The sequence below is a fragment of the Orbicella franksi genome, chromosome 6, assembly GCF_964199315.1.
Source record: "Orbicella franksi chromosome 6, jaOrbFran1.1, whole genome shotgun sequence".
Taxonomy (NCBI): Eukaryota; Metazoa; Cnidaria; class Anthozoa; order Scleractinia; family Merulinidae; genus Orbicella; species Orbicella franksi.
In genome coordinates this window covers 8,460,633-8,488,583 of record NC_138150.1, presented here as the reverse complement: position 1 = coordinate 8,488,583, position 27,951 = coordinate 8,460,633, and the positions used below count along the sequence as shown (strand labels likewise).

The window sequence follows — 27,951 nt, the reverse complement described above, 5'->3', positions numbered from 1 at the left end:
AAAATGACATTTTGTTTTTTTGTGTGTGTGTGTGTGATCTCTGCCGTTCTGTGCTTTCATTGCCGTCACTGTTATCCTAGTCCCTTTGTAAGAGCATACTAGCCTTGTGAATGCCCGATCTCCAACAAACAGGAATCAGCGGTCTTCATGTTAGGTACCAGGTCTTCTCGGTTCTCCCGCCATGTTTGGCAGTTTGTTGGAACTTGCATCGGACTCGGGCTCTGTTTTAGCGGGCCAAAATCCACTCTACCTTCGCTTCGTCATCGTGCACGGTTTCAAGGCAAAGTTTTCCGTAACCCAGAAGCTGAAGATAGCGATTACAGGCAACAACAACAACAACAGGTAAGCAAGTTTTGCATGAATTGAACGAGTAGAGTAAAGTAACGTCAAGATACGTATACATTTCGTGTTGCCTTTGGTTGTGAATGGGTCATTATCAAGGAGAAGTTACATTGCTTGTGGAATCGACTTTACCTGCCGTGCATAAAGAGCTTTATTATCTGTTATTATCTGTTCTCGATAACCGAGTAAGAGCATGCGACATTTGTTATTGGCTTATATGCACCTTATGATTCCTTCTGATGCATTCTCTTGTAAGGTGAACGGGGTTGGTAACGTTACCTGACAAATAGGGGCGTCTGACATATAGGGGCGTCTGACATATAGGGGCGCTATATCAAAATACCAAAAGTTTATCATTACCTCTGCATAGTTAATGTGTCACACTAGTAATAAAGGTTTAAAATGACAGCTCTGGACTTATAAAAAAGTGTTAAAACGACAGCTTTTGACTTCTACGGGAAGGAAAAGACTAATAATGAATTGGTTCGCTGAGTTGAGGTTCGAAGAATGGAGGTGTCGAGAAAGATCCAATTAGATCCACTGAAGAAAGATCCATCTAGATCCACTACAACGAATGCTTTCTTTGTCAGTATTTGTTAAGTCCTAAACTTTCTAAATTCGGAATATTTTTCAGGATTTCATAATTCTTAAGAGAGTCATAAATGGCCGAAGTCTCCTCCTACATGTATTGCGACTCAAGTTCAGTAAACTTTAATTTGAATGGGGCGATCTGTTCCTGAAATTGTCACAGAATTGTTACAAACAACTTAAGCCACGCGTTTTGGCAAATTCATGAATGCTTCATGTTTTCAAAACTGATCAATCTATCGCGTAGTCTCTTTCGCAGCCGTTGTTGCGAAGGAATCTACATCGTATCTATCACGGGAAAAATACAATACATCGTTTTCAATGTCACCCAATAAGAAAATAAATACAACACCATACAGTACTAGTGGATAAAGTCAAGAAATAGGTAAAAAAGATCATTATTTTTCGTACGGTTAGGTCTTTGCGTTTTCCTAAACTTAAGACATTCGTATAAATTTTTCACAGAACTTTATGGAGCCCACAGTACGGAAACGCCGTGTTGGATTACCTTCGTGGTCAACTAAATATGACGGCCAGAAATATTTTAAACATCTGGAATTTACTTTGGCTATCTAGGCGATCGATTATCTGTATTGAGCAAACGAGCATTTGGATTTAAGCACATTTCCTAATGCTCCAACTTCTAAAAAGGCTAAAAAACTTGAGATAGTTATATATTTTTCTACAAACGCGATCGTAGCTCCATGTCACGCTCCACTGCCATCAAAATACTCTGTTTGAATTGTAAACAGATATAAATTTACCATCTCTTATGCCTGGCTCTCAAGTTTTGTCTACGTACACGTATTTAGAGAGGTAAGATTCGAGGCGTTAATAATTCCCATTTACGGCAAACAGCATATATTAATGTTTTGGCATTTCTCTTGTATACTCCGACATATAAGGGCATATGACAAATAGGTGCATCTGACATATAGGGGCATCTGACATATAGGGGCATCTGACAAATAGGGGCATCTGACAAATAGGGGCATCTGACAAATAGGGGCGTCTGACATATAGGGGCAGCTGACATATAGGGGCGTCTGACATATAGGGGCATCTGACAAATAGGGGCATCTGATATATAGGGGCATCTGACAAATAGGGGCATCTGACAAATAGGGGCGTCTGACATATAGGGGCATCTGACAAAAAGGGGCATCTGACATATAAGGGCGTCTGACAAATAGGGGCATCTGACAAATAGGGGCGTCCGACATATAGGGGCATCTGACAAATAGGTGCATCTGACAAATAGGGGCGTCTGACATACAGGGGCATCTGACAAATAGGGGCGTCTGACAAATAGGGGCGTCTGACATATAGGGGCGTCTGACATATAGGGGCGTCTGACAAATAGGGGCATCTGACAAATAGGGGTATCTGACATATAGGGGCATCTGACAAATAGGGGCATCTGACAAATAGGGGCGTCTGACATATAGGGGCATCTGACATATAAGGGCGTCTGACAAATAGGGGCATCTGACAAATAGGGGCATCTGACAAATAGGGGCGTCTGACATATAGGGGCATCTGACAAAAGGGGCATCTGACATATAAGGGCGTCTGACAAATAGGGGCATCTGACAAATAGGGGCGTCCGACATATAGGGGCATCTGACAAATAGGTGCATCTGACAAATAGGGGCGTCTGACATACAGGGGCATCTGACAAATAGGGGCATCTGACAAATAGGGGCGTCTGACAAATAGGGGCGTCTGACATATAGGGGCGTCTGACATATAGGGGCGTCTGACAAATAGGGGCATCTGACAAATAGGGGTATCTGACATATAGGGGCATCTGACAAATAGGGGCATCTGACAAATAGGGGCGTCTGACATATAGGGGCATCTGACATATAAGGGCGTCTGACAAATAGGGGCATCTGACAAATAGGGGCATCTGACAAATAGGGGCGTCTGACATATAGGGGCATCTGACAAAAGGGGCATCTGACATATAAGGGCGTCTGACAAATAGGGGCATCTGACAAATAGGGGCGTCCGACATATAGGGGCATCTGACAAATAGGTGCATCTGACAAATAGGGGCGTCTGACATACAGGGGCATCTGACAAATAGGAGCATCTGACAAATAGGGGCGTCTTACAAATAGGGGCATCTGACAAATTGCTGGTTTTCAGTGTCACGCCATTCAAAATAGATGAAAATAAAAATCAAAACCGTTCAATAGATAAAGTCCAGAATCTGGAAAATGAAAGAAGGTAAATATGCAAAGACTCTCGCCAAAATTCTGGTCAAAGCAATTTTTCTTATGCGCGATACGTGGAGAAATGTTTTACCGAAATTTATAGAGATTTGTATGGAGACGCCATGCTGATGCCCATCCGTATGGGCACCAGCATGGCGGCCGGAAACCAACAGAAAAATCTGTCACTGAGTTTTGCTACAAAAGCGTGAATTTATCCCTGGAATAACTCGAAAACATTAAAATAATACTTTTCCTAAGACATGAACTATTCAGATAGCCAAGTTCCCCGAAATAAGCCACTTTTTTAACCATGCTGACAGCTCTCTAGGCCGTCATGTAAATGCCGCGTCACGTAAAAGCTTAGAAATTCAAGCGTATTGTATCACAAAACCAAGAGCCCATTCGGAGCAAAACTTTGTGTGAATATTACTTTTTAGCTGCTCTTATACATCATTAAAGTAAAATCTCAGGGAGATCAATAGTTTTGTAGTTCGAATTTTAGTGACGTCGTGTGAAAACCAGCTATAGGGGCGTCTGACAAATAGGGGCGTCTGACATATAGGGGCATCTGACATATAGGGGCATCTGACAAATAGGGCATCTGACAAATAGGGGCATCTGACAAATAGGGGCATCTGGCGAATAGGGACATCTGACAAATAGGGGCGTCTCACATATAGGGGCATCTGACAAATAGGGGAATCCGACATATTTGGGGAGTCCGACATATATGGGCGTCTGACATATAGGGGCATTTGACAAATAAAGGGAATCCGACAAATAGGGGCGTCTGACATATAGGAGTTTCTGACAAATAGGGCCATGTAACATGTAGGGGCTTCGGACATATAGGGGCGTCTGGCATATAGGGCCATCTGACAGATGGGGGCATCTGACATATAGGGGCGTTTGACATATAGGGGCATCGGATTTAAGGTTCAATAGCACATCCGAAATTCTCTGTATAAATGTGAGCTGTTGCCATTCCAAGGCAGGCCTTTTTACACCTGTTTGCTTCTATTACAGCTGTTTTAAATATAGCTCTGATCACTATTAAACTATACAGCAATAAAAGCAGGGAATTCCATTGATAGTTGATTTATGTTCCATAGAAGGGATCATCGTAATCGGCGTGGATCATATCTGTTACAAACTTCAAATGGTTCTTCTCACCATGCAATATAGTATATGTATTCGTATAAATCAGAGTGCACTAACAAGTATTAAGTATTTACACTACCAGTGTAAATCAACAGTGGATTAAATCCTTGATCCCAGCCGCTTTCGTACGATTACTCATTTATTATGTAAATTTCAAAATCAGGAAACCGCCTGCATCAATTTGGAGTGCATTATAAATAAAGAATGAACGCCAAATTAGCCTCCTCTCCGCCAAACTTAGTAAAGTAGTAATTTCTTGGTTATATCATAAGTCCAAGAATGATTGAACACAACAACGAACGAACCAATTACAGAAGATGAAATGCTGTGGGGATTTCAGGGGTGACAACTTGCCTTATTTTTGTCAGCTGCAAAAAGACATCAACTACTTGTGAAGTCAGTCACCACATAATTGACTTATGATGTTCACAACAAATAAAGATTGGATCTGTTTACACTTATGTCCAGCAGCAAGTATTGTATATCAAGTAAATACATATACATCGTATTTCTAAAACAATAAAGAAGTTTGGGCGTTCGCAGCAATGGGTCACATGCCAGCAGTATTTCAATTTTTGCGCCATCGGATTTGGTTCTAAGTACCTTTTACGATGTTGTAATTAAGATCAATGAAAACTATCTTATCGATTCTAAAATTCCTTTGAAAATGTTACCTATTGTGCTCGAAAAAGACAATCAGCCACTATTTTTCGTTTTAACTTGATTTCATTACAAATATTGTTTTCTAAAACCCCCATTTACTTCAGTAAGTGTTAATTCAGTTTAACTTGTCTCTACATAAATTATATGGCTTCTTTAAACAATTTCTTTAATTACTTTGAAGCCAACACGAAATATTCATTTCTAACTGCCTAACTAAGTTAATGAAATATTATATAATTAATAGGTACGGTAAATATTAAAAATAAAATTTCATTCTAACGTGCAAAGTGTAAACTTCAAACAATAGACAGGACAAACACGAAAATGGCCGGTTTTTTTGTTTCGCAGAATTTGAAAAAATGCTTTTTATTGTTATGATCGTTACCATTATCTTATTGTTTGAAGTTTACAGTCTGGACATTAAACGTAATGGTGATTCCAGGTTGTGGCTGTGGTTGTGGCTGTGGTTTGGCCTTTATGTGCTTCAACTTTTTTTGTCGAGTTCTGTTGGCTCGGCACTGATAAAAGCGGTGGCCCTTTCAGCCACAATTCCAGCATTTCCCTTTGTTTGCCTCTGGAAAATTGAAAAGATTTATTTGATATTTAGTACTATTTCAGAGGCAGCACAAACTGAAGCCCTCGCTGGGGTGACTTTATGGTCTTCCCGACGTTTTCGCTATAGGTCTCTATAAGCAATAATTCTTCTCGCTTTGTGCTTCACAACCGAATGTGCGATGATCAATTGGACTATTCCTATCTTGCACATCAGTTTGCGATCTCAACAGAAGGTTCGTGGTTTTCGAGTCCGTATCGTAGACTTGCCACTATTTGTAAGTTACTTTTGCCAGGACTATGGTGCTTGTTTCCCGCCAAATTGTCTGTCAATATCTAAGGTAGTCAGTTCCCCATTGTAAAAAAAAAAAAATCTTCGGTTGTTTTTCTGTTTTTCTGTTTAATAAAATTAAACCTATAGGTCATCTGACAGGATATCTAAGGAGGCGTTCAGGCGTAGGTTCTGGAAAAAAAGGTCTGTTATATGTCTAACAGTAGCATCGCTGTACAAACGATGCTTCTGCAATATGAGCTGAAGTGGTTTACCTCTATCTCTTTTCCGCCTTTCTTCAATTAACTTTTCCCTCTCCTCCTTTCTTCGTCGCTCAACTTCCTCCTGCTGACGGTTTCTTCGCGCCTCATCTAATGATCACAGGGAAACTTATCAATGTGGTCAACTAAGCATATATAGTTACCGAATAAACACTTAGGGAAAATACGAAATTGTCATACAAACTACCTGGCAATGCACACTCGTAGCCTGGACCTTCACTTTTTTTTTTCAGGGCCTTGAAGCTCTTGCCTGGCTTACCCTTTATGAGGCCCGGACTGCTGAGTAGCTATGTACTGTCCTCGTCGATTTTCGTTTTGGGTTTTCACGAAATTTCAACTTCCACTATTACAACGCAAGGAGCATGGGTAATTTTAATCTCGCAAGAGCGTAATTAAATGAAGTGTGCTGCACAGCTTGCGTCTACTTAGTTAAGTATTTCAGAAGTCACTGCTATTCCTCTCATCTTGAATTAAGTAATAATACGTATTCTAATTGATACAAGTAAAATATGACAACCATTGTTTACCTCTGTCAAGACCAAAACGCTTGGCCCTCTCTTGTAGTCTCCTCTTTTCGCGGTCTTCACGACGGGATCTACGATCATCACCTAACGATCCCCGAAAAAAAAAAAAACTATCAATAGACTAAAACAGGTGTGATGAGAAAAATATCACCTTGGCGACGAGTTCAACTGAGACGAGTATGAATTGGCAACAACTAGAGTCACTGTTTTCTACTTCAGTGCCAGAAAGTTGAATCAGCATTGCTATAATTTAAACTACTGCATTGATTAGTGCTGCATTGCCTAAAATAAGTTTAACATATTCTTACTTTCACACGCTTGGATTCCCGACATTTCCGAGATCTTGCTTACCTGAAATAAAGACAATTTGAAATTGAACTTTTCGATTTGTTTTTCCTTGCCCGTTAAACATGTCTTTCCTCTTACATGCAAGTCATTGCAGGCGTGCATAATCCATCATGCGGAATGCTTGCACGGTCTTGGTCATTCACCATTGCAATGCTTTTAAAGTGTGATCAAGTCTGCTGTTCTTCTCAACTGAAGGTTAATTAAGGCACTTCAGGAGTCAGCATTATTCTGCTGTTCTTCTCAACTGAATGCTAATGAAAAAACTTCAGGAGTCAGCACTATTCTGCTGTTCGTCTCAACTGAAGGCTAATTAAGCAATTCAGGAGTCAGCTATGTACACTTTTCCGCGTTTTCGGCATTCTGCTGTTCTTCTCAACAGTAGGCGTGCCTTTACTACATACATCAAAATAATGCTAAAAAGGAGGGAAACCCTTAACACTTTGCCGTAAGAACAGTGACCTCGTTTATTTCTACATTACAGTAAGGTTTTGGTAGTTCGGCCTGTTTACTTTTTACACACTGGATAAGACGTTTTCCAATCTTTTTGAATAACTTACCGTGGGGTTGTTGAGATGTAGAAATTGCACCTTGTTCACCGTGTGCCATTTCATGTATGACAACACTCAAAAATGATGCATCTGTCTCTAACTCTTCGTGAAAGATGACAATGTAGAAGTCGTACTTAGGGTTGTGGAGATAATGCGTACAACCAAGCTTCCTAGTCGTGTCTTTGGTTACGCTCGCGTGGTCTTCAGCAGACAGGCATCCGATGTGAGTTTTGCCATCCGGGAAAGGAAAGTCTTGGTAAATTCCAGCAATTGCCGTGTACAGCTCTTGAACGCGCTTACTTTCCACTGGGTAATTTGCTGCCACACGCCGTAGTTGCTGCACTTTGCCTTCGTTTTGTTTCCTTTCAGTTTCCTTCTTTTGCTCCCTTTCGAAGACATCTTGGCAAGGTTTGCACCGCCACTGTGCATTGTTAAAATTACCCATTTCGCACTTACCGTGAAACCAACGTTTGCAGGCAATACATAGCACCATCTCATTGCCATCGTCAGGCATTCTACAGTGACAATGAACAGGACAGCGCCACTCATAAAGAATATCCGTGTCTGTTTTTTGGAAAGTGCTGCAGGCTTTCTCGACGAACAAAGCCATGTCTTCTTTTTCGAAGCTATTGAGTAACTCTTGACGCATTATTTTTTGATCAAAACGCTCTCTCGCTGGATCTCTTCCCACGCACAGCAATGTCGCAAAGGCTATTGCAAATAAACCACAGTCATTCCCTCCTTCCTGTTGTTGCGCGTCGTCAACCAAAAAGGTTACATCATTGGGAGGCTGCATTATTTGGCAAACGCTCTGTTCAACGCTTATGGGGTACCTAACCTTTGTATCTTTATTTTTGTCCACCCCGTGAAGGCTATCGTATATGGAGACTTCTAACCTGAGATTTTGCGCATTAGACAAAGTTATCCAGTGGTTGCCCCGCACATTTACAATTTGTACAAATCCGTCTGTAGAGAGCGAATGGGGAAAACCATCTTTCTTTGCTAAGATAACGTCTGCCAGACCGGCGAAATTCGGTGCTATCTTCCTCATCAGTTTCATTGCCGCATTGATGACTCTATCATTTATCCAGTAGTCATTCATGATGAGGTATTTGTCCCGATCCTTAAGCCCCAAATCTTGGATCCAGTAACAATCTGCCAAAGATAGCGGGCGCTGTAAAGTTGTATCAACGTCAATGGGGCCATTCTGACTGCCCAAGACTGATGACTGGGGTGATTTAGGTTTCATCTTTTCCGTAGTGGTTTGTTGGTTATCACTGGGTTGATCTTTTGTACCCGCGACTGATGCCTTGGAAGAGTCAGGTCTCGTTATCTTCGGAGTGGCTTGTTGGGCAGCTGTTGGTCGATTCCCTGAACTTGAGCCTGATGGGTCGGACGATTCAGGCTCCATCTTCTTTGGAGTGGCTTGTTGGTCAGCTGTCGGTTGATTTCTTGAACCTGAGCCTGATGGGTCGCACGATTCAGACTTCATCTTCTTCGGAGTGCCTTGTTGAGCATCGTTATCCATGTCACCTGCAATATTCCGCTTCTGATGCCCCTTCCTCTTCACAACTATTTTGCTCATTTTATCTAGGACAGCACGACCGTTTTCATCTACTTTTATCTGGTGTTTAAAAGCAGCTCTAAGTCCGTCTTCTTGACGTCGGTTGATCCTTTCATTATGAATGTGAATGTTTGAACGAAATAGAAAAATGTGGTTTACTGGTTTCATCTGGTTTAAATATCTAGTGTCGTGATTGTATAGGAGATGGAGCTGCTCATCTTTCTGCGTGTTAAGGTTTCCTTTCAATTCCTTAATATTCCTTACTCGTCTCAATGCCTCTTCATCTTTCTTTGCGTTTCTTTCGTGCAATCGATCAAAGAGACATAAATGCTTATCGCTTCCAGTCACCGGGTGCACCTTTGTAGTACTGCCTTTGTCATTGCCAGCTACGTAGTTGTCGTTTAACCATGGCAGCGATACTTCCAGTTTTCCTTCAAGTGCCTCTTGCACATTTTCTTTAGTCGGTTCCGCAACCATACCGTTGTGCGGGTTAAACATTTCTCTGTTTCTCTTTTGTCCATGTGCAACTAGCATGTTGGCTATATCACTTACCACGATATTTGGCTGGTGTGCCATGGACAAAATAAGATCAATGTAATCCCTTGGACTTTCTGCGCGCAGAACAAACTTCAAAGCATAGATAACGCCGTGCGGACAAGTCCCAGATACCCATCCACCAGAGCGACCCCAAATCTTGTTAAATGCCTTCTTAAACTTTTCATCGTCCTTGCAAATGGCCTGCTTAATCTGCATGATGACATCCAGTTTTGATCCCTTCGGATGAGTACCAATTGACTGTGCGAATTTTTGTACTTCTTTGTAGGTGGAGTTATGAAGGAGTTCAAGAAGTCTTTCCTCTGAAATTTCTCTACACTCACTTTCTAGTTCGCCAGTGCTCCTGCTGACCTTTCTGTGCTCGGTGTTTAGCAGCAATGGCCCTTTCCTTGTATGGCGTCCGATGAAGGGAGACCAGAACAGGAGGTTAGGATTCACCTCAATTTCGGGAATTGTGCGATTTGAGAATCCTCGCAGAATCATTGAGAGCTCCACTTTGCCCCAGAAATCATCACAGTCTACGTAGTCGGTCGGTAGTCGTAGTTGACTTTCAAATGGAAATAGGACCCGTGTTCATGTAGAAGCGCTAGCTAAGTATAGCATATAGAGGACGCAAGATTGAATTGAGAGACTCTTGAACACAAAGTAAAAAATCCGTAATTGTCTTCCAAATGAATATGGACCCCGATTTGATGTGGGAAGGCCGGGTAAGTACATTATGTAGAGGGCGAATAATTAAAATGAGAGATTTTTACACAAAAAATGAAAAATCAGTACTTGTCTTCCAAATGAAAGTGGGCCCCGATTTGATGTGGGAGCGCTAACTAAAAACAGCATATAGTGGGCGAATGATTGAAATGAGCGACTTCTTCACAAAAAGTAATAAATTTCCGTAGTTTGCTTTCAAATGAAAAAGGGCCCTGTTTTCATGGGGAAGCGTTAGCTAAGTAGATTATGTAGAGGGCGAATGACAGAAATGAGAGACTCTTTCACACAAAGTAAGAAATCAGTACTTGTGCTGCAAATGAAAATGGGCCCCAGTATATAGAGGAAGAATGATTGAAATGAGCGACGTCTTCACAAAAAGTAACAAATTTCGTAGTTGTCTTTCAAATGAAAACAGGGATCGTTTTCATAGAAAAGCGTTAGCTAAGTATAGCATATAGAGCGCGAAAGATTGAAATGAGAGACTTTTTTGACACAAAGTAAAAAATCCGTAATTGCCTTCCAAATGAAAGTGGACCCCGATTTGATGTGGGAAAGCCGGGTAAGTACATTATGGAGAGGGCGAATGATGGAACGGAGAGATCTTTTTACACAAAGTCACAAATCAGTACTTGTCTTCCAAATGAAAGTGGGCCCCGATTTGATGTGGGAGCGCTAAGTACGTACAGTATATATAGGGCGAATGATTGAAATGCGCGACTTCGTGACAAAAAGTGAAAAAATACGTAATTGTCTTTCAAATGAAAATAGGGCGCGTTTTCATGGAGAAGCGCTAGCTAAGTATAGCATATAGAGGGCGAATGATTAAAATGAGAGACTTTTTCACACAAAGTACAAAAATCCGCAATTGTCTTCCAAATGAAAATGGACCCCGATTTGATGTGAGAACGCCGGGTAAGTACATTATGGAGAGGGCGAATGATTAAAATGAGAGATTTTTTCACACAAAGTAAAAAATCAGTACTTGTTTTAAAAATGATAATGAGCTCCGATTTGATTTGGGAGCGCTAGCTAAGTACAGCATATAGAGGGCGAATGATTGAAATGAGCGACTTCTTTACAAAAAGTAAAAAAACTGTAGTTCTCATTAAAATGAAAATATGGCCCGTTTTCATGGGGAAGCGCTAGCTAAGTATAGTAGAAAAAGGGCGAAAGATTGAACTGAGAGACTGTTTAACATAAAGAAAAAAATCCGTAATTGTCTTCCAAATAAAAATGGACCCCGATTTGATGTTGGAGCGCTAGCTAAGTACAGTATATAGAGGGCGAATTATTGAAATGAGCGACTTCTTCACAAAAAAAAAAAAAAAAAAAAGTCCGTAATTGTCTTTCAAATGAAAATAGGGCCCGTTTTCATGGGGAAGCGCTAGATAAGTATAGTATATAGAGGGCGAATGATTGAAATGAGAGACTTTTTCACACAAAGTCAAAAATCCGTAGTTGTCTATCAGATGTAAATGGGCCCCGTTTTCATGGGGAAGCGCTAGGTAAGTATAGTTCATAGAGGGCGAATGATTGAAATGAGGGACTTTTTCACACAAAGTCAAAAATCCGTTGTTGTCTTTCAAATGTAAATGGGCCCCTTTTTGATGGGAAAAACTAGCTAAGTACATTTGATAGAGGGCGAATGATTGAAATGAGAGATTTTTTCACACAAAGTCAAAAATCCGTTGTTGTCTTTCAAATGTAAATGGGCCCCGTTTCGATGGGAAAAACAAGCTAAGTACAGTTTAGAGAGGGCGAATGATTGAAATGAGAAACTTTTTCACACAAAGTTAAAGATCAGAAATTGTCTCAGTTTCAAATGTAATGTGGGTGAGCATGAGCTAAGTACAGTAGCTGGAAGGCGCGCGAGATAGAAATGAGAGAATTTTCACATAAAGCTTCCGTTGGCGGGAATTACTCAATACAGAGTTTGTATGGGTGTTCAAACAGGGTTTTGTGACGGCGGTGGTAACTAGAACTGTCCGCTTACGAGAGTGACCACTTTCAAAAGATAATGAATGGCAACAGAATACATTTGTAGGAAAAAACCATGATGTCCGATAAACTCTTAAAAACCAACATCGCCAATATCTCTCAGTCCTATATGTCAGGTGCCCTTATTTGTCAGATGCCCCTATATGTCAGATGCCCCTATATGTCAGATGCCCCTATATGTCAGATGCCCCTATATGTCAGATGTCCCTATATGTCATGTGCCCATATATGTCAGACGCCCCGATATGTCAGACGCCCCTATTTGTCAGATGCCCCTAATTGTCAGATGCCCCTATATGTCAGATGCCCTTATATGTCATGTGCCCCCATATGTCCGATGCCCCTATATGTCAGATGCCCCTAAATGTCAGACGCCCCTATATGTTGGATGGCCCTGTTTGTTAGATCTCCCTATATGTCAGAGGCCCCTATTTGTCAGATGCCCCTATATGGCATGTGCCCCTATTTGTCAGATGCCCCTATATGGCATGTGCCCCTATATGTCGATGCACCTATTTGTAAGACGCCCCTATTTCTCAGACGCCTTTATATGTCAGACGCTCCTATTTGTCAGATGCCCCTATATGTCAGATGCCATTATATGTCATGTGCCCCTATATGTCAGACGCCCCTATTTGTCAAATGCCCCTATATGTCATGTGCCCATATATGTCAGATGCACCTATTTGTAAGACGCCCCTATTTGTCAGACGCCCTTATATGTCAGACGCCCCTATTTGTCAGATGTCCCTATTTGTCAGATGCCCCTATTTGTCAGATGCCCTTATATGTCAGACGCCCCTATTTGTCAGACGCCCCTATTTGTCAGATGCCCCTATTTGTCAGATGCCCCTATATGTCAGATGCCATTATATGTCATGTGCCCCTATATGTCAGACGCCCCTATTTGTCAGATGCCCCTATTTGTCAGATGCCCCTATTTGTCAGATGCCCCTATATGTCAGATGCCATTATATGTCATGTACCCCTATATGTCAGACGCCCCTATTTGTCAGATGCCCCTAGATGTCAGATGCCCCTATATGTCAGATGCCATTATATGTCATGTGCCCCTATATGTCAGATGCCCCTATATGTCAGATGCCCCTATTTGTCAGATGCCCCTATTTGTCAGATGCCCCTATATGTCAGATGCCCCTATATGTCAGATGCCCCTATATGTCAGATGCCCCTATATGTCAGATGCCATTATATGTCATGTGCCCCTATATGTCAGATGCCCCTATATGTCAGATGCCATTATATGTCAGATGCCCCTATTTGTCAGATGCCCCCATTTGTCAGATGCCCCTATATGTCAGATGCCATTATATGTCATGTGCCCCTATATGTCAGACGCCCCTATTTGTCAAATGCCCCTAGATGTCAGATGCCCTTATATGTCATGTGCCTCTATATGTCAGATGCACCTATTTGTAAGAAGCCCCTATTTGTCAGACGCCCTTATATGTCGGACGCCCCTATTTGTCAGATGCCCCTAGATGTCAGATGCCCTTATATGTCATGTGCCCCTATATGTCAGAAGCCCCTATTTGTCAAATGCCCCTATATGTCATGTGCCCCTATATGTCAGATGCACCTATTTGTAAGACGCCCCTATTTGTCAGACGCCCTTATATGTCAGCTGCCCCTATTTGGCAGATGCCCCTATATGTCAGATGCCCTTATATGTCAGATGTCCCTATATGTCAGATGCCCTTATCTGTCATGTGGCCCTATATGTCAGACGCCCCTATTTGTCAGATGCCCCTATATGTCATGTGCCCCTATATGTCAGATGCACCCATTTGTAAGACGCCCCTATTTGTCAGACGCCCTTATATGTCAGACGCCCCCATATGTCAAATGCCCCTAATTGTCAGATGCCCCTATATGTCAGATGCCCCTATTTGTCAGATGCCCCTATTTGTCATGTGCCCCTATATGTCATGTGCCCCTATATGTCATGTGCCCCTATATGTCAGACGCCCCGATATGTCAGATGCCCCTATATGTCAGACGCCCCTATTTGTCAGACGCCCCTATATGTCAGACGACCCTATTTGTCAGATGCCCCTAATTTTCAGATGCCCCTATATGTCAGATGCCCTTATATGTCAGATGCCCCTATATGTCAGATGCCCTTATCTGTCATGTGGCCCTATATGTCAGACGCCCCTATTTGTCAGATGCCCCTATATGTCATGTGCCCCTATATGTCAGATGCACCCATTTGTAAGACGCCCCTATTTGTCAGACGCCCTTATATGTCAGACGCCCCCATATGTCAAATGCCCCTAATTGTCAGATGCCCCTATATGTCAGATGCCCCTATTTGTCAGATGCCCCTATTTGTCATGTGCCCCTATATGTCATGTGCCCCTATATGTCATGTGCCCCTATATGTCAGACGCCCCGATATGTCAGATGCCCCTATATGTCAGACGCCCCTATTTGTCAGACGTCCCTATATGTCAGACGACCCTATTTGTCAGACGTCCCTATATGTCAGACGACCCTATTTGTCAGATGCCCCTAATTTTCAGATGCCCCTATATGTCAGATGCCCTTATTTGTCAGATGCCCCTATATGTCAGATGCCCGTATTTGTCAGATGCCTCTATATGTCAGATGCCCCTATATGTCATGTGCCCCTATATGTCAGGTGCGTGAGGTATACAAGAGAAATGCCAAAACATTAATATATGCTGTTTGCCGTAAATGGGAATTATTAATATCTCCAATCTTACCTCTCTAAATACGTCTACGTAAAACAAAACTTGAGAGCCAGGCATAAGAGACGGTTAATTTAAATCTGTTTACACTTCAACCAGCGTATTTTTGATGCAAGTGGAACGTGACACGGTGTTGCGATCGCGTTTGGCGAAAAATATGTATCTAACTCAAGTTATTTAGCCTTTTTAGAAGTTAGAGCATTAGGAAAAGTGCTTAATCGTAAATGCTGGTGTTTTCAATACAGATAATCAATAGCATAGATAGCGAAAATAAGCTGCGTAATATTTCCGGCCGCCATATTGGTTGACCACGAAAGTAATCCAACACGGCGTTTCCATACTGTGAGCTCCGTAATTTCGTGCGAAACATTTCTACGAATGTCTTAAGTCTGGGAGAACGCAAAGACCTAACACTAAGAAAAATAATGATCTTCTTTATCTATTTCTTGACTTTATCCACTAGTACTGTATGGTGTTGTATTTTTTTTTTATTGCGTGACATTGAAAACGATCAGTATTGTATTTTTCCCGTCATAGATACGGTGCAGATTCCTTTGCAATAACGGCTGCGAAAGAGACTACGCGATAAATTAATCAATTTTGAAAACATGAAGCATTGATGAATTCACCAAAACCTAACAGCCCAGATCCGCGCGTGGCTTAAGTTGTTTGGATCAATTCTGTAACAATTTCACAAACAGATCGTCCCATTCAAATTAAAGTTTACTGAACTTGAGTCGCAATACATGTAGTAGAACTCAGCCATTTATAGATCTCTTAAGAACTACGAAATCCTGAAAAATGCTCCGCATTATTCATACTGAAACGTAGAAAATTTGTGGATCTAGTGAATGTAGATTTCTTGACACCTCCATTCTTCGAACCTCAGCTCAGCGAACCGATTTATTATTAGTCTTTTCCTTCCTCTAATAGTCGCTACTGATTAGAAGTCAAAAGCTGTCATTTTAACACAAACCATTTATTGGTAGTGTGACACATTAACCATGCAGAGGTAATGATAAACTTTTGGTATTTTGATATAGCGCCCCTATATGTCAGACGCCCCTATATGTCAGACGCCCCTATTTGTCAGGTAACGTTACCAACCTTAGTGTGTAAGGTTACATGTATGTTGCCCTCTGATGTGAACGCTAGTAAGCTAAAATGTAATGTGCCATCTTCAGCAGAGAAATTTCTCTTATGCTAGTGTAAGTATTCTGAAGTTACTCAAGTGTCTACAGTTGTACCTACATGCAAGTTACAATATGCTACACAACTGTACATGGACATTGCACCCACTGGTGCTGATAGTAAGTTAAATGTTGTGAAATTTTCTTTCACAAAAAAAAAAAAAAAAACTGCAATGCTTTATAAAGAGATATACATGTACCTCAAACTGTCGTGAAAACTACACAGGACTTGAAAAAAAAGGAAGAGTAACTTGCCCAGGCAGGAAAATCTACTTGTCTTGGACGACACAGTATAGTCAATCGATTATTTCATAACAATCAATAGGAATTAGTCAATGATATCAGAAATCAATAAAAGGATTCGTCATGAGAAATCGATTGTGATCAAATTTTCAATAAGCATTATCAATTTTGCTGATACTAGCTTATCTTTTAAGCAACATTTAATAAGAAAGAAATGAACAAAAAATATAAAGTGAAATATGAAATCATGAATACAATTGCATAAAAACATAACATTGTATCTTGTAAACAGAATATTTTGCTGGCATACATGTATCAGGGACTATGTTTTGGGGGTCTTTGGTAGTGCCTTTGAAATCTACATAAAAAAGTTACAATCAAACATTGTGTTGAGGGACACAATTTTTCTACAGTTTATGTGAACTAACAAAGAGAGGCCAACTTTCAATTGATTCTCCACTGACTGATAAATTTGGTAAAATCAAATCAATAACTTGAAACTTCTCTAGCATGTGAGTATGAATTTCTTTCAATTGATTGATAGCACTGATAACACTTACATTAATTTCAATTTATTGATTTATATCAATTTATGGATCATTTCAATCGATTGCCTTACCCTGGGATGACCAGACAGCACTTGAGAGCCCTGTTACAGCTGTACATTTTACTTGTATGAAATTGGGCTCTTACCAAATACAGGTAGGTTTCATGTGTCATGCATCTGTTCATTCATCTGTAGCAGGGCAGGAAAAAAAATGTAAGTCACTTGCCCAGCGGGCCAGTCAAGTTTTCATTTGCCCCCATTTAAATATTAGTTGCCAGTGTGGTGGCCAGTAAGGAAGTCAGAGGACAAATGCGAATGAAGTACGCTTGGATTCCTAACTAATTCTTGCTTTCAACCTAATAATTAACTAATCTTTAGGTCTTAAGTTTTGAAATGGAATGACTGGAAATTATCATTTATCAAGCTGGCATTTTTAGTCAGACTCACAAGACTACTGAGGCTACATTTTAATTTCACGTGCCGCCGGGCCACTGAACTTCTATTTTCACTTGCCCAAGAGCAAAATTTACTTGGCTGAGGAAATCAGACCTGGGTTTTTCCTGCCCTCAGTAGATCACAGATAACACCAAAATGTGGTAAAAACAAAAAATATTCACATTTCCATTACCAGAGTGTGTCGCAGAATCTGTGAATTTTTCAGGCGTGTGTCACTGATGTTCTTACCACATTTTGATGTCTTTTGTGATCTATTACTGAACAGATGCGCGACAACATAGAGTCTATCTGCTTCGTAATACATAACAAGGAAACAAAAACAAACATTTATGATATCAGCTGTACCTTTGTCCACCAATAGAGCATAAGTGCGTGTAAGAAACAATCAAATTGTGCCTGCAAATAACTTGACTTATTATTTAAACATTGTTTGATAGGAGTTTGATTTATTGTGCATGAATATTACAATGTAGAGGATAGTGAGCATTGAATATTTACTGCCACACATTTTGAGTTTAGTTCTTCTACATCCTCTGACATTCAGTGCCTTCCAATCAGAGATGCAAAGTTTTTGTCACACAGTAGCTACAGATGTAGATGTAAGATCTGTTTGATTGATGAATATTAAGGGCTCAAAATAATGGCCAGTCAACGGGCAATGTCTGGCCAGAATGGTGACTTGACTGGCCAAAAACTTCACTTGCCGGTCATGTTGACCAGTCATGTCATGTTGAGATGGTCAGGTTGTTCATTCTCGAATAAACAATCAAATCCCCAACTGTAAATCTGAGAGTTTTTAATCTCTTTTTTATTATGACCTCTAATGAAAACATACACCAATGCATACATGTATCTGTTCGAACGGCTAAAGACCATTCGCTTGCTGTTTGTCATGCATTCAAGATCGATAGGAATGCCATTCGAGTGACTGGGGTTAAATCCGTTCGGAAAAATATTAAGCCAATTTTTAAACGGTCTAGCAGTGACTGGAACAAACAAACTATATTTGTGGGTTTACTTTGCGTAAATATCCTAACCGGTCAGAAAGGAGACATGACCGAGCTAAAATTACTTTGGCCAGTCAACATGACCGGCTACAGTCCGGTTTCAAAGGTCACAGTATAAATTGGAATGATAAGAAACAAAATAATAACTCCAGTGTAAAATTCACTGATTGATATCATACACAGAATTTGCTGATTCATACTTAGACATAACTTATTTAATGAAATGTTTTATGTTACTTGTAGGATGAAGTAAAATGGAGAGTGGTCAATACATGCATACTCCTTGGCATTGATGCTTGATCAGGAAAAAATCAGCCACTGAGAAGTCTACAGTACTTATGACTCTATAAGGGGTCCAAAGCCCATTTCTTGAAGGTCCTGGAAACTTTTTGGGCCCACAAAGCCATCTTTAATTGAGCTGTGTCTAAAAACTAAGAGCTGTATATGCCTGAAACTTCTTGTGTGAAGGAAACCTCTGTTCATATTGAGAATAAGCGATTAAAACAGCTCTGTAAGCGTAAGATTTCAGATTTTGGTATGGCTTTCTGGGTGCGAAAACTTTTTGGGACCTTGGAGAAATGGGCCCCTGGTGCATTACAGTCTAACATGGTGACCTTCACCATTTTGATATGCTCTGGCAGCTTTCTGGCATAAATTCAACCACTTTAAACATTATTTTTTAATGCTTTGAAGTATCACCTACACTGTACCTGTGTTAGTGAATTAGCATCAAATTTAAATATCTTAGATTGCTAGGTTGATACTTATTGTTCAGTACAGCAGCTATGAGATTTCATCATAAAAAGAAAAGGCTATGTTTACATACATGTAGTACCAGAACAATAATTTATTAACTTATGATGTGTTATGGGAACTATGGTACTAGATAGGCCTTTCAATTTCAACAGGCCCCTACGAATTTTTTTTTTAGAGTACAGTTTTTGTTTATCACAAAAAGAAAAAGAAAAATTTTGAATATTGTTTACAGTGAATGTTTTGTCAGGGGTCCAAAATGTTTGTACTGTTTGGATTCCGTACAGTTTTGGAAAAAGAAGGAAACTGTGACTTTGTAAACATAGCCTAAAAGATGTCAGAAGCCTTGTTTTATGTTATGCAATGTAGTATTCCTTTGGCACGAATGTTTTTATGATGAATTTAAAATGTCAATCTCTATCTTGTGGTAAATGTTTTTCTCCCTATTTTCTGTTATTTCAACAGAGCAATTCACTCTATGAAAAAAAGTTGATCAGTACTTCACACTTACATTGCAGTAATTTTCATAATAAGGTAAAGGTAAAGTCTGCATACGAGCCACGTGGCCCAACAGGCTGGAGCTTATTCCGCTTTCTGTAGCAAGAAGCGACTAGGACTATTTCTACTCCCCCTGGATGAGATGCCAGTCCATTGCAGGGTTACCCCACCATTAAATTCGCTGGTACCCACTTTTACACCTGGGTGGAGAGGCACTGAGAGTAAAGTGTGTTGCCCAACAACACAACAGAATGTACCCGCCTAGGGCTTGAACCCGGATCGTTCGATCAGGAGTTGAGCACACTGCATGTAACTACGAGGCCATCGTGCCTCCCCCATTTTCCATAATAATTATTAAGACTAATTTAATCCTACATTAATTACTTAGTAGGAAAAACAGTTTATTCATTCATTTTATGACAAAGGTATTATCATTATATTACATTTGACTTTGTGGATTTAGTATATATTTAAGACAGGTATCCATTTGCAAACAATTTTAATTTAGTAATACACCTAAATTGCAAAATTTTTACTAGTTGTAGCTGACAACAGTAAAGTGCTTAATCATTTTATTATTTATGAATTAAATAGAGCTGAATATGACATGGTTTCGCACAATCTTGAAAAGGTCTTGAATTTAGTAGTCTTCTTGAAAAGTGCTTGAATTCGGTTAAAGGAGCTCAGTCATGGTATTTTAAAATATTTTGGCCATGCACAAAATTACATTTAACTCGTCTTGTTATGGATAGATAGAAAAGAAAACATGTTTTATTTGTTGCAATGTATACTTTGTAAACCTTAGTCAAGGCATATAAAAACTATTTGAATTTTACTGAGTTTGTTCTGATTGCAATAAATTTCTGATTCTGTATAAATTTGCATATTTTCTACTATTATAATTAAGGTCAACAGATTTGATTACAATAAAACAGTACATTCCATGCATTTTTCTTCAAGTTATTATTTACAAGTCATTTATCGTACAGGGTTTCTGCCTCCCTTTTTCAATTTACAGGTTATTTGCAGGCTCCCTTTTTCAATTTACAGGTTATTTACAGGCTCCCCTTTTCAATTTACATGTTATTTACAGGTTCCCTTTTTCGATTTCCATGTTATTTACAGGCTCCCTTTATCCATTTACATGCTATTTACAGGCTCCCTTTTTCGATTTCCATGTTATTTACAGGCTCCCTTTTTCGATTTCCATGCTATTTACAGGCTCCCTTTTTCGATTTCCATGTTATTTACAGGCTCTCTTTTTTCATTTACATGTTATTTACAGGCTCCCTTTTTCGATTTACATGCTATTTACAGGCTCCCTTTTTCGATTTACATGTCTACAGGCTCCCTTTTTCGATTTACATGTTACTCACAGGCTCCCTTTTTTGATTTACATGTTATTTACAAGCTCCCTTTTTCGATTTACATGTTCTTTATGGGCTCCTTTTTTGATTTCCATGTTATTTACAGACTCCCTTTTTCGATTTACAGGCTCCCTTTTTCGATTTACATGTTATTTACAGGCTCCCTTTTTTGATTTACACGTTATTTACATGCTCCTGTTTTCATTTTCCATGTTATTTACAACCTCCCGTTTTTTTATTTACATGTTGTTTACAGCCTCCCCTTTTTTATTTACATGTTATTTACAGTATTATGGCAGCCTCCCTGTATTAAATTTACATGTTATTTACGGGTTTCCAGGTCGAATCACAAGAAATTTACAGGCTATTTACAGTATTTGCAGGAACAGTTTACATGTTATTTACATGATCTTAGCCCTTTGCTTTGAAACATTTACAGTGTTTTCTTCATCATTTACATGTTTCACTTAAAATATTTACATGTTTTTTACATGAAACCTCCAAAACATGTAAAAGGGGAAAAATCATGTAAATTATTCTTTACAGTCTCTTTTTGATTATTTACATGTTAATTACATGTTATTTACATACTCTGTAAATTTTCAACTTTTCCAGTGATTATACCTTCACTGCACATAAAGTTAAGCTTTAACAAAACTAGATGGATTTTTTCCGGAAATAAATATATTTAAAGACCCAATTTCTGTAAATAGCAAAAAGAAAAAATCTTAAGTCATGAAAATTCTAATTTCGTCATATTCTATCCAAAATAACCTTATTTGGGTTCAATTTATTTGAAATATTTCCGAAAATACCGTTCAGTTGCTGCAGTTGTTTATCGTTTATCTGACATGCGATTATTTTACAATCATCACATAAACCAACGAGAGCCAAAAGTGAGTGGTGGCTATGGGAGGGTAGTCTGTCATCACCTGGTCCTACCTTGCAAAAGATGACAGGAATTCGTTATTGCAGGTTAAAGGGTAGGGAATATCTTGAGACTAGGCGGGAGAAAAGAACTTTAGAAACTATACATGTCCCCTTAATTAATAACAGTCGCCTTACTAAGGCCCCCCTTGGCTTGGGATTAACAATTTTGAAACAAGATAAATAAAATCGAACTTTACAGAGGGCTTCCGTTTAAGCGGTTGTCACTTATAATGGACGTGAGTTTTTACCTTGTCTGATGTTTCCTTCGCGTGTAAGGCTTGTTTTCACAAGCACATAACCATAAGCATAAGCAACATACGCAGAAATCTGAAAGGTGCTGTTAAGTAACGCAATTTCTATACGTAATCGTGTCCAACTTGGACTGAAAAAAAAAAAAAAAAAAAACGAGGAAAGCGGACATCAATCGATGCCGTAGGCAGAGCTTAATTTTCATGTCAAAGGAACTTTTCATTAATTTACTTCAAACTAGACAGGCATGAGTCAAATTATTTGCTGTTAAATTATGTTGCGCATGACCTTTCCAAATTATATGTTAATTTGGACACTATCCAGTACCAATTAGAATTAATTTGGATGGCTTCCAAAATGAACAACTGATCGTGCGCGCCCTTGTAAGGGATGCGCACTTGTATGGGATTTTGGTCTGCTACTATTTCGTTTGGAAATTGTTCTAATGAAAGTCACTAATTATAAAGACGTGACTGCTTCTGTGTATGTCGGCTGATGTTTCGCACTGGTAAAACGAGCCCTTCAGGCTACGTTCTATACCAGCAGTGTGAACTGCCTTTGACGTAGGCTACCTTACTGAGGCCTCTTTGTTTGGGGTTATAACAACAGACTACGCTTGACTTGATAGCTAGTTAAGGTAAAGCGCTGCACTGGTTATACGAAGATAATGTCTCTTCTCTATTCCGTGTTAGTATATATTTTTTAAAAAGTTCAAACATATAATATTTCGTAATGTTCACTTGCTTCTACAGTTAAAAAAAGCTTCATAAGCGAGGTGATAAATATATGTTATTGAACGGAACTCGAGCGAGGTGCGTATTGGACTGAATAGGCGAGCCAAATATGTGGCCACGATTTTTTTTCTTTCTTTCTAATGCCGGCAACACAAAGTCTGAGACATTCGGGCCCTACAATTTCCAGCTGTGCAGCCATAAAATGTAACACGCGCTCAGCTCAAATAACGGTTATTCTAGTTGCATGTATAAAGAGATCTCACTTTCTAAATTTAAAGTACGTGCCGCTGCGCTACACTTCATAAAATTGGTCACAATGCAACCATACTGGCCAGAATTCTTGCTCGAGGCCTTCTCAATACCAAGCTTGCAGGATTTTGTATCTTCTCTGTCGGAATAGCTACCCCCGCATTCTTTAACCTTTGCGCTTCTAAAAAACAACTGCACTCGAAAGGGTTGTTCCGAGAACGGGACTGCGTCACCCTCCTCTCATTTTGATCCAGTACAAGCAATTGTGAGGTCGTAACCAATAGGTAGACGTCAGCATCCTGAAATTCCAAAATTTAAATTGCAATTGATGGAGCTTTGGGAGCTGAAATGATGATTTGGTGTCAGCATTACCTTAAAGTACATACATTAATAACGAGTCTTTTACCAGAAACTGATATTATAAAGACAGAGAGACAAGATGTTATTGGTGATATCAACGCTCGTTGGAGGGATTTTGAATTCTGTTTTGAGGACGAAGAGAAATAATTTCATTCGATTAAACTTTTAATACTGGCAGACTTGAGAACGAGATGAATTTGATTGGCTTTTTTTTGCGAGTTCGCCTTTAAAAATATCGAATCCAATAACCGAAGCATTAAAAGCTGCACTAAATCGAAATCTGTGTTCAAACCACAGTTAAAAGTGTATTGATCACTGTCTAAATTGCTGCCATTGAAGAAAATAAAATAAAAGAATCCCGGCATTCTTCAGTGGCAAAGTTTTAATGAATATCTACCCATTGCCTTTCTTCTTCGGTGCCTCTTAAATATTGCTGAATGTATTCCATTCCATTTAAGACCAACAGAGGTAGTTTCTTCGTAACAAACGGAAAACAAGACCTTGAAAGCTTGTAGATCTGCGCATCTGTCGGACATGCGTAAGTACGCACTGGCGCACGTATGTCGTACGGACTGAATCACCTGAAAATCATTTCTCTTTTGGCTCGATGGTTTACCAAATTTCCTAGATATTGGTCTTCAATAGGGCGCGCGGGAGTAAAGCTAAAGCTCGGCTGGGACTCGACATTGTGAATGTGTACTCTGCCAGGATAAGCACTAAAAAGACCGGACACAAGGACATGATCGACTGGCGAGATCCACACTATGAGTCATTCCTTATTCAACGTTAACTCATCCCCTTGTCATATCTTAGATGTCGGCGGCTGCAATTAATCCTAAGTCAAGACGTTTTCTGTGGTAAACTTGTCTAGACTCAATGGAAATAAACCTATTATATTGTTCCAGAAGACTTGAACTGCTTTTTCTGAAGGCGGGAAGCATTGTTCTCGTTTAAATATAAAAAGGACTGCCAATTGTATTTTTGTTTATATTCTATTAAAAAAGAGAGAGAAAACCCTTATCGCTGTGGGATTGCCTGTTTCGAAGTTAGCACATAGGAGCTTCGGCACTCGCTAAGTTTTAAATTGACCCAGCCAAAGCAATAAGATCTGAATGAAAGGCCGAGAAATGAACAGTCAAACGAGCGCAAAGCGAACGAACGCCCAAACACAACCCAATCAAACAAACAGATGGCCGAAAGCACAGAGAAAAGCCTGCACAGGTAACGCTTTCGATGTTCTTTTAAACAGTTTAGATAGCCCTCAGCTAGCTCTACGAAATGATCGAATATTTGTTGGTCATATCATTAGCTCAGTCATCTTGAAACCGTTTCCTTGAATTCCATTTTTTTCTGAGAAAGTTAAAACTGAAAAAACAAAAGAAAAAGGGATAAGAAATGCTGAAGAAAATTCAATGAACGAAATATGCTGTCTCAGAAGATGAAATTTAGTTTGACCTGATGACTTTGGTTTTTGTATTCATGAGGATTTGTTAATTGGCAACGATCGCTCGATCAATCAGAGAGCGCCCATGATCGAACACCTTTAAATTCTTAAAACGTTATTTATATCAAAACGTCATGTACCGCACGCTGACTAGCTAGTGGGCTTTGAATTTTCCCCACCTGCTGCCATGTTTAGTTCTAGATGAAAGCTTCTTTTCTCTCAATTAAAACTTCATTTTGCGCCTTTTGTTTTTGTCACAGAGTGCTAAGACTCAATGTTATATTCAAAATGTAAGATTCAAAACATGAAAATAGAACATGAAACTGAAGGGTCTGTATATATCCTTGGTTTGAATCTGAAAAGACGAGAGCCGGAATTTGTCTTTATATTATATAGGAGAAATTTTACTTTGTATTACTCACTGGCATATACATCCTCTCTCTTAACGCAATCCCCTGCGTTGGAAAATTCGAACCATAAATGGGAAATGAAAAATCCAAAGAGCAATACAATCTGGTTCAAAGCTATTCGGTACATGTTCTTCAGTCTGAGAAGCGGAAACCAGTATTACTCGGCGAATATTCCCAGGCAGCAAAACACTGTGTGCGATGTGCAGATTTTGATTATGAAACACCTGCAATGGACAATTTTCCCAGTAGGACTAAAGTGTATTTAGAGCTGCTACGGCAAATGTATTTCTGAAATGTCACAATTAGAATCTCTCCGAAAACAAAAGAAAAATAAACGGTCTGAATACGGGTTAGAAATTGTTCCAAAGATGTAATCACCATCAGATTTTTAGCAGTTTTTTATTTTTATTTATTCTCCTTATTTTCACTTCTAATCTACAGCGGTGACTCGAACGTAATTTAGGAGATACCAAAAGCGTCAATTTAAGATCTCTTCGTCCAATTTTATTTTAAGACACTGGCAGGCTGCATGGCGCCAGTAGTTAATTTCTCACTTTTCTTTTTGGTTTTTAATGATACGCAGATTTATAACTCAGCTAACCTACAAAAAAAAACCCCTTCAAAAAGGGAACGTTATCAGCACATGCCGAATGCTTGATAGCCTTCATATTCGTTAACAGTAACTCGTGCCTACGGTAAACTGCCGGTTATAAGCCCTCCAGCTTGTACCCCCCCCCCCCGCTTGATGTACCCCCGTAATCAAAATATGATTATAAGCCCCCTATCCAGTTTAAAATGTAAGGAGTTCGAATTGTTATGGTGGTTTTTTTTTTTTTTTTAAGCTTCATTAAAAACCAGTATATAAAGAGTATGATTTCGATCAACACGGGCCGTAGCTTATTGCAAAACAGTTTTTTTTAGTTGAAGTGTTGCCGTGATGTATTCTGATATTTGGCATATAGACAGACGTGCCACTGGGCAGGGTACGTATGGTTTAATTCGACCTCACTCCGAGTGCTTTTCCCTTAGAGATTGGGAAAATCCTTGGGAACGAGGTTGAGTTAGGTGTTGCCGGTGAGGAAATTGTAATACGTTTTTAGCGATTTTGCCCCAAAATAGTGTGCTTGAATTATTTTAATTTAGCATTACAATCTTGTGCATGTGCACCCATTATATGACTTTGATTATACCTTCACTACACATATAGTTAAGTTTTAACAAAACTAGATGCATACATTTAGGATTTTATCCGAAAATAAATGTATTTAAAGACCCAATTTCTGTAAATAGCGAAAAGAAAAAAATAAAATATTTGCCTGCGAATATAATTTTTATGTTTTTTCCCTCTGGTCTTATTGCTTGTTACAGTCACGTAGTATTGCGTGACACAGGTTAGGGGTGGAGGATAGGGACAATACATTGCAACCCCTCTAGGCAAACTGCTTGCTTAGTAACCTCGCTATCGAGCGTGGTTGTGCATTCCCTCAGATTTTCCATCGAGGGAAGACACTTATTTGAACTCCCAACTCCTCCCCTGATCCTGTCCACCTTGTTTATGTTTATGCAGGATGTAAGCCATATGGCATGGCGTTTTGGTTGCCCTCACCTTTACTGGGCCAAAAGATTTCTAACAGATTGTAAATTTTATATGAATTATAAATTGATTATTTCAATAAAAGCGGCTTTGGGCTTTCCCTCAGCCATATTTCTCCAAACGTTTGTGTGAGAGTAAAATTATTGTTGGCCAGTAAACGAGCTCAGTCAATAAAGCACTCAGTTGATACGTTAATAGGAGAGGCCCGGAGGAAAAAGTATAAAGATTTTTAGCCGTGAAAATTCTAACTTCTGCATATTCTTGCCAAAATTACCTTATTTGGGTTCAATTTGTTATAAATATTTCCGAAATACCGTTTAGTTGCTACAGTTGTTTACTGTTTATCATACATGCGATTATTTTACAATCATTACATAAACAACACTTTACACTAACGAGAGCCAAAAGTGAGTGGTGGCTATGGGGGGGTAGTCTCTCATCACATTGAAACAAGATAGATAAAATCGAACTTCGCAGGGGGGTTCCGTTCAAGCGGTTGTCACTTATAATGGACGTGAGTTTTTACCTTGTCTGATGTTTCCTTCGTGTTTAAGGCTTGTTTTCACAAGCACATAACCATAAGGATAAGCAACATACGCAGAAATCTGAAAGGTGCTGTTAAGTAACGCAATTTCTATGTGTAATCCTGTTCAACTTGGATTAAAAAAAAAAAAAAAAAAGCAGGAAAGCCAACATCAATCGATGCCGTAGGAAGAGCCCAATTTGCCTTTCAAAGGAACTTTTCATTAAATTACTTCAAACTAGACTGGCATGAGTCAAATCATTTGTTATTAAATTATGTTGCGCGTAAACTTTCCAAATTATATGTTAATTTGGACACTATCCAGTACCAATTAGAA

General features: G+C 39.5%; 1 protein-coding gene and 1 long non-coding RNA gene across 2 annotated transcripts in view; one reads left to right on the top strand and one right to left on the bottom strand.

Annotated features, from left to right (window-relative positions):
- LOC145490432 (uncharacterized) overlaps positions 1-27,951 on the bottom strand; it is a 125,777-nt gene that overhangs the window by 92,487 nt on the left and 5,339 nt on the right. The gene's annotated exons all lie outside the window — the stretch shown is intronic.
- Positions 68-20,079, top strand: LOC145491167 (uncharacterized). The gene is made up of 2 exons (XR_014049778.1): positions 68-342; positions 18,747-20,079. It is a non-coding gene; the product is annotated as an uncharacterized LOC145491167 (long non-coding RNA).